Source organism: Thermobia domestica, chromosome 11, assembly GCF_964235325.1.
Source record: "Thermobia domestica chromosome 11, izTheDome1.hap1.1, whole genome shotgun sequence".
NCBI lineage: Eukaryota > Metazoa > Arthropoda > Insecta > Zygentoma > Lepismatidae > Thermobia > Thermobia domestica.
Window position 1 is genome coordinate 86,590,696 of NC_137464.1, and position 8,928 is coordinate 86,599,623.

Sequence of the window (8,928 nt, forward strand, 5' to 3'; positions counted from 1 at the left end):
AAACTGAATAAATTTTGTTGTAAAACGACTTGATATTGGACCGAATAAAGTTTGTTTTATGTTTGTTTCAGTTACAATGTTAAACGGCTTTCTTGCAACTGAGCCAATCAATTTTCCATTTCTCTGCAGATATTTTTAAAAATCACATTCATTTTTACTAAAGTAGATATGAATAACATTGCTAATAACTGAGCTGTATCTAGTCATTTTTCCAAGAAGAACAAGTACAATAATATCTAAAATTTATGGTGAAACTTGAAGAAATAGTTATTCTTCTTACAGAATGTCTTACAATAGCAGAAAAATTCGCTAGAAAAAATCCTTCCCTGCACAGAATTCCGCGTTTCCAAAGATCAGGCAGAACGGGAATTAGGCCGAATGGAATTCCTGTTCTACATAAAGATAAGATCATTTAAAATATTTTCTACAAAGTGTTGGAGGGCCTTTAGGCACAATGGGAAGACATCCTTTTAACAAAGCAGTTCTAAAGTCAGTTAAAGCATCTTTTGAAAGTATAGTCTTCAGAATTAACAAAGGTATTCTCAGAAGCGGATTTATCACAATCATAATCTGCATTCGAAAAAAATATTAACTTTCAAATAAGACTAATAATAATAATAATAATAATAATAATAATAATAATAATAATAATAATAATAATAATAATAATAATAATAATAATAATAATAATAATAAATAAATAAATAAATAATAATAATAATAATAATATGGAAAATGAAGAAGAAAGCGCCCAAAGCTGAATTTCTGATGACACTATGATCCCTTCGTTTTGGGTATGACAATGATACTCTGCTTCTAAGTTCATTCCATTCTATCTTGCTCATATTGAAAATCAAGACGGAAAGCCTGATTAGACGCCCACAAAAGGAAAGATGATAGTACAAAATAAGATGTACCTGAAAAAGCAAAATAAACCTTATTACCAGTAATGAGTTGTTTCCAATGCTCGGGTAGATTATTTCGGGTTGCATACGAGACAAAAAGACAAAGAGTTGGGGCTGTTTCGTCTCAAAAACATTTCGTTCAATGATGCCTCGTCTCTCTTTCCATTTAAAGAACTTTGTCTCGTCACGAAAATTCTGCCTCGTTTCGTCTCTTGAGAAATACTATAGATGATGGATCCAACGGTTGCAGAACTTAGAAAGTAGTTCATCGGAACACATCCTGAAGAGTAAGCCTAAGAAGTCATCCAGTGCGTGCGGCACCTCGTAAGGGGTTCGGTGTTTTCATCCCCGCATATTGTTGTCTAATGAATTGAACGAGCGGCATTCCGACTGTGGAAGATTCAGAGAATGTGGAGAATGCATTAACGATCGCCAATCAAATCGGATTATTGTGTTCTGAAGGCTACTCACTTTTTCAACTTTCCATGTACTCGTATATGTTCCAGCTGCTGCAAGCACACAGTTGCACAAATCATCTGATCAGCTGGCAGAAGTTCGCAACGCACAATGCTCCAACTAATTCACCAAATACAATGCATTTCCTTCTGTTTGTGTAGTGATGGGTTTTGGTTTAGAAGCGGGATTATGTATTAATAACACTGGTCGGCATGAAAATCTTCCCACGAGAGTGAAAGGGTGTACCGGATAGGATTTCGAGACGCTGATTACGAATATCTCATCGAGAAAGTTCCAGGACGTAAGGTTTTTTCGTTTTTGGCGGGGTGCTGTTTCCATGATTGACAGAAAAAAACGTATTTTTCGTATTTAATATGTGTTTTCCGTGTTTGGAGTGCGTAATTCTGAATTTTTATCTTAATCCAAGAACTATTACTAGGCTATATCCCAGGAACATTCTTTTCTCTAGCTCACGACCCCCCGGAAACGTATCTCCTCCCATTGGGTTGCAAAGATTTATTGTCGTTCCACACTGCATACACTAAAACCTAGGTCTTATTAACGGAGAAAGGTTTCGTAATCAACTTACGATCATTCGTCGGCTCCTTTTTTTCTAGACGACAGACAGATTATTGAAAAAAAGGCACCAAGACATACACCACGTTGTCGCGTGAAACAAATATTTCAGTTTCGAGTTGATCTTCGTGTTAGAAGGTGGTATTACTCTGTGTCTCTGTATACCGTAGGTGAAAAATATTTCTGAGTGAAATATTGACGTTTGTGTTAAACGAACGTGACCGAGAACTTGCAACAATTCGACAGATTCATTCTGCTACATATGTGGGGAAGTGATTATCAAGGGACAAAGTAGGCCATTGTCACCGTTCCTGAAGACAGCCTACCATCTGTACTTCGGGTGTAAAATCGGCGACCAGGACCGCGTTTGGGCTCCGAAACAAAGTTGTAACTCGTGTGCGCGTACTCACACAGGATGGTTGAAAGGTACACATAAATCGATGCCGTTCTCCGTACCTATGGTTAGGCGCGAGCCCCGTGATCATGTTTCAGACTGCTACTTCTGCCTGTCTAATATAAAAGGTTTCTCAAAAAACATGAAGCATAAAATACAGTATCCTAACTTGGATTCCGCGAGGAGACCTGTGAAACATGATGTTTGTCTGCCTGTACCCGTACCACCACACTCATACACCCTGTGCAGTATTTCATCCAATGAAGAACCTGCTGCTTGTGAGGATATTGCACAATCTTCGAGTACACAGTCAGATTCCAATTACGCTCCAGTGCCTGACACTAATGAACCACATGTGATAAGTCAGGAAGAACTGAAAGATCTAATCAGAGATTTAAACCTTCCCAAGTCTAAGGTCCTGTTGCTTGCATCACAACTTCAACAATGGAATCTACTAAACCAAGATGTGAATATATCGATGTGTAGGAAAAGAGAGTGAGCCTAGTTCCTAATTTTACAAAGGATGGTGATTTGGTGTATTGCAGTGACATTCCGTTGGTTATGGGACAACTGAAGTTGAACTACAACACTGAAGATTGGAGGCTATTCGTAGATTCCTCTAGAATAAGTCTCAAGGCAGTGTTACTACACAATGGCAATGAAAAGCCAGCCATCCCTATTGCTCATGCTGTACATATGAAAGAAACATACGAGAACATGCGAAACCTATTGCAGAAAATAAAGTACGAACAGTCCCAGTGGTCTATATGCGCTGACCTTAAGGTTATTGCCATCCTCACCGGTTTACAAGGAGATTACACAAAGCACTGCTGCTTTTTGTGTCATTGGGATAGTCAAGTCAGTACACCATCACAAAATGGCCGTCAAGGAAGCAACTGGTTCCAGGGGAGATGAATGTGGCTAATGAACGTCTTGTGGATCCGGAGAAAATATTCTTACCATCCTTTCATATCAAACTAGCAGCGTTCACCCCGCTTCGCTGCGGTCACCCCGGAACGCAATAAACTTTGTTACTTAGATAATTTTTACTTTTTCGCTTTCAAGTGATATGATAAAAACCATAGAAGATTGCAGTAAATCTTAACATTATATCGCCTGTCATTTATGTTAACCCGCCCCGCTTCGCTGCGGTCATCCCGGTGCTGGCATATTGTAAAAGTGTCTGTAAAAATAAGCAAATCAATTAAAAAATTTTAAACAGAAGATTCAAGCTATTTTCCGCTGTATATCGCCTGTCATTTATGTTAACCCGCCGAGTGACACGGTCATGCGGGTTGCATATAAATACGTTTATTTTTACCTATGATGAACTAATAACAAAGGATTTGTACGTTATGGACACTTGAATGGTCAATTATCTCAAGACACTGGTAATTAAAAATTAAAGTGATATGATAAAAACCATCTAGGGTCCAAATTCTAATAACCCCCCAAAAATGAAAGAAATTGGTTCAGCCGTATTAGCGTGATGAGCGGACAAAGGATTTTGTACGTTCTCTTTTATATATATAGATTAGGGCTCATGAAGGTCTTCGTCAGGCCCTGAACCGGGATGCATTTAATCATCTCAGAAAACTATTCCCAAGACTCAGCAAGGCCAAGGTGAAAGAAGGTGTTTTTACGGGACCTCAAATCAGAGACGTTTTTAAGGATACTACATTTTCTTCTAAGCTTAATGAAGTGGAAAGTGAGGCTTGGGAGGCCTTTCGAGAAGTGTGCACTAACTTTCTAGGGAATCATAAGTCACCTGATTACAAAGACATTGTGGACAGGTTCATTACTTCATTTCGTAACATGGGATGTAATATGTTCCTAAAGTTACACTTCCTGCATTACCACCTGGACTTCTTACCTGAAATGTACAGCTTGGGGGAGGTCTCTGACGAACACGGGGAAAGGTTTCACCAGCAAATAGATACCATGGTAGAGGCGCTACAGGGGTAAATGGAGTGGGAATATGTTGGCAGACTTCTTTTGGCATGTGATACGCTAGGCACCCTGTAGTAATTACAAGAGGAGTAGGAAAACCAAGTGACACGTAAGTGTTAAACTTTAACTTTTTATGCAATTTTATCTGCATAATTTATATTGATATTGAAATTATAACGTGCAAATTATTATGGGTGGAAAATAGCATCTTTGGGCGGATATTGAAATACCCCCCTCATCCCTGAAAACTGGTACGTCCTGGAGAAAAACGGGTTACGGATTCGAACTCAGGAGCTCGAAACCTATAGGAATCACCTAATTTCGTTCGTAGGAGCGAAAAAAGTTTCATTTTGCCGACCAGTGTAATCAGAAATTACGACGCAATAGAGTATCGTAAAGAACACACTTCTGATTTCATATCAGCACTCTATCCAGACACAATGATTTGCTTATATCGCTTTCCGAGTCATAGTCAAGTCACATAAGACTTTCTTTCCACTTTCTGTCGTTTTCTAACCTGATGAAAGTATCAGGTGAATACTTTTTGTGCTGCAACTGAACGCTACTCGCTCGATGGACTCACTAATGTCTCACTTCCTTGGCTTGAATTGCTTTCTGGAGTGCCTTGCTGTGTATAGCTCTCGAAAGTCTTGTTTTGGAGGGATTCATAGTCGGTCTTGAATTTTCTAAATCACTGTTGTATTATCCGCTAGTGTTGCCCATGAGATGAGGAATTTCTCATCTCCTCTCGATACTCGTCTCGTCTCATAAGACTTTGTTGCATCAATGTGCGACAACACTATTGCCTTTCCATAAATATGATGCACTTTATCTAAAACTGTTAACATGTTGAAAATTTCATGGGTAACTGTTCCTTCTAAATATTACTTAGGCCTATGCGATTTCATCTACTTATATCAGTAGCTTATTTTTTTAAGTCTAACGACATGACCATGTAAGTTTACATGGCCCTTGTCTACCGTTTCAAAAGCATTATAAATAATAAGCCAATTTTAGCAACGGTTTTGTTTATTTATTTTTTTTACACCAAAAATTATGACAAATTTATCGCAGATGTTCCATTTAATATAGTATGGGGTTAGCAGTAACGATTGGTTTTCTTTCTTTTTTTTTCCTTTTTCTTTTCTTTTTCTTTCTTGCTTTCTTCATTCTTCATCTGAATAATATTCCAAATATTACTAACAGAATAACTCGATCCAATTCTTTTCCAAAATATTCTTGAAAGATAAATGAACATTTCCAGAAAACGTTTATCCAGTTATCAACACTCCATAACAATATCAGCTTCTTCTCCTATTTTTTGCCCTCTGCTCTAGGTCCAAGTATTACTTCGAAATATAAGCATTTTTTTTCAAACAAAAGTTCCCTTACTTCACTACTATTCAATATGGGCAGTCACATGGGTTTACAGGTGATGACGTATCACAAAATATCCGTAATACATTAAACCATCAATACATTAAATAATCAGAAACAACGTTTCTTCACAAAGAGTACAATAAAACAAAGTACAAGAAAACATACAATATACAACATTCCCACATGTGGTAGACCATATATATATTCATGAAGAAATTCGAACCATATCCTAGTAACCAGATTCAATTCTTTTTTTAATAATTTCAAACAGAAGAAACTGATAACTCCCACTTCATAGCTGGAAAATTTTCCCGTTCATCGTTCTTTATGCTTTCTTTTCCTTTTGTGATTAAATAATCATCAGTATATATCAAAATGTTTCCAAGATTTCTTCTCTTAAAGAAAATTTGTGCCAAGGCACGGAAGCTACATTAAAAATTTTCCTTTGTTTTGTTTTCCAAAAGAGTAAAGTGCGTTAAAGCATCTAGTCACAATCAGGGTTTTTTAAAAAAGAAACATCAAACAGTGACAGCACAAAGGTGTAAAAAGCTGAAGTTCAACCCTGTTGCAAGGGCTTCAGTAGTTGTTTGAAGAGCCTCTTAATGTTCATCGATTTCCTGTGAAGCAACACAGTAGGCGCCGCCACCACGATCTTTTCTTCCTTGGATGTTCTGAAGTTTCAGGAAAGGAATTGCGTATCACTGCATCAATTTCTGATTCTGGGATGTCATCTAACCAGTTTCTCAGGAGAGGAATTGAATATGATTCCATCAAGCTCTGATTCTGGGATGTCACTTAGCGCATCATTGTCTGAGACATCGCTTTTATCATCATCTGAAGCTATTGTTGTAACTGAATTGCTGCAATGTATTAGATGCTCAGGCATGTTGTTGACGAAATCGAGTTCTTCACCGCCGCATAGTAACATGGCCCGTTCGCTCTCGTCATCTCCAGTAGCATTTGGATCGCAGGAAGCATCTTCTGGAACATACTCAATGGAAGGCTCTTGATGAAGTACAAAGGATCGTAAATCAGTGCGGATACTGACATATGGCAACATGCATTTTACACACATGTCATTAACACAGAACCATGTAATTGAGTAAGCACGCAAGGTGTATATAAAAACACGAGTAACCACCTCTTCATCATACTTATAAGTATATATTATATTTCCATTCGCATCCTTGCTTTGGTACTCTGTGCAGCGCCTGTCACAGCTGATGGTATTCCTAGGGTTATCGATGAACGGAAATCTAATTTGCTTTGAGTAGAGAGCAATAAAGGAAGTCTTAAAGTAGTCATCCATCATAAAATTCAGAGCGTTTCTCTCATACGTATAACTAGATTGCCTATTGTCACCGCACTAAATTTTCCAGCTCTTAGTAACTACAACAGTGGACACAAGAATCGAAAATTAGTTTTACCAACAATGATTACGATATTTTGTATTAGGTATAATATAAACAAGAACAGGAAAAAAAATAAAAATAAAATATGTTTAATAATTTTTGGTATTACCTGACCAGGATAGAAGTGCAGTTTTGGGAGGATGGCGCTGCTGTTGTGTTTACATCAGTTTCTTGGCAAGCGCGGCGGGACAGGGGAGCGGAGAGATTCACTCTGCAGTGTATCCAACGGTTTTTAAAAGTTGCAGTTTGGATGTTATGCATAGCCTAATCTCTTTCCGCTTAATAAAGAACGCCGTAAGTTATATGGTTGTAGTGAACCATTCCTGCAGTAATGCAGATGTATTGTGAATAGTGATATATGAATGGAAATTACCAATTTAAGAACATAACACAATTGACAATTCAGTGAGCTACTACCGTGTATTAAGCAGATTGTATAAAAATTGATTACGTTTTATTCGGTGTCATTATAAAACAGGAGCACCCTGTAAAACGCTGCACGCTAGTTTGTTCGCAAGTTAATATGGAGGGTGTATTTTTGTTGTAGTTTTTTTTTTTTTTTTTTTTGCTTGTTACTTAAGATGTTCTGCAAATAACTTCAATAACTTTTGAAACTGTTTGACTTAACTTGAGCCAGGGGCGGATTTAGGCTGAATGTTTCGAAGTTAAATCAAGGTAAGAGTGTATTGCCAAAGTAAAAAAAAAAAAAAAAAAAAAGGAACTTTAGAAAAGGAGAAATAGCTATTGTCTGCAATTTCTAGAACAGAAATGGCCACCTGCGTTTCCAAAGGTGGACATTTTTTGAGCAAGAACGCCAATGTAAGTAATTTCTTGCTATTTATTGCTTTATTTGACTTCTGCAACGTAAAACAAAAAAAGTAAGGCCTACCTATTTCAGGTTTTATTTTACATTTATAATACAAAGGTGAAAATTCTTAGGTTTTATTTTTAAAATAAAAAAAATATCCCATTGTGGGGGAGGGGCAATCGCCTCGCCTCATGGATTTACCCCTGACTTGAGTATATGCGTGAAGTGGTTTATTACGAACAGGACAAAAAGAACTATGATAATTTGATTACAAGTAATCCGGTTAGAAACACTGCTGCTTGCATTTTAGTTTCAAAACCGGCCGCCCGCACTCGTTCGCTGGTCAGGTAATATACTGAAAACAGTTAAACAAAAAAATTGTTGAAATTTACGTATATAGTATATCTTTGTGTGTGAATATTCTTTCGGAAAGCAAGTTTTATATCTGTGCACAATTTCATTCACTTTGGATCACTTCTTCTGGTCGGACCTCAACTTTCAAAATTTTGGATGGGGGCTTTTCCCCCTAAAACCGTTTTTCCGCAGAAAATAAAAATACACGTATTCGTGTATTTTATGTGTAGTATCTACCTGCTAAATTTTATCAAAATCGGAGTGTTACACTTGGGAAGTGTTACTTGTTAGTAGCTTTCTAAGTTCATACTTGAACGGGGGAATTAGTTTCGTAACTCAGTAACCGTTTTGGCAATGGGAAGCATGCGGGTGTATATCAAGAGAGATACAGGGTGCCGAAAGCGTAGTGAAGTGCATGCAAATATCGGAATGTATACAATGGACGTTATTCCATTTAAGTAGGCTTATAAGATAATAATCTTACATAAGTACCTGAGTAGTATTTTTACCACATTACTTTAATTAGGTTTATCCACCTTGAGTATATGTGACCCTTATACAGATGGTGATCAGAAAAATGGAAACACCCGAACGAAATTGCAACTTACCAGATTAATATGGAGTCGGGCCACCTTTCGCCTTCAGAACAGCCTTGATGCGACGTGGGATGGAGCACGGCGGACTTCATACAGG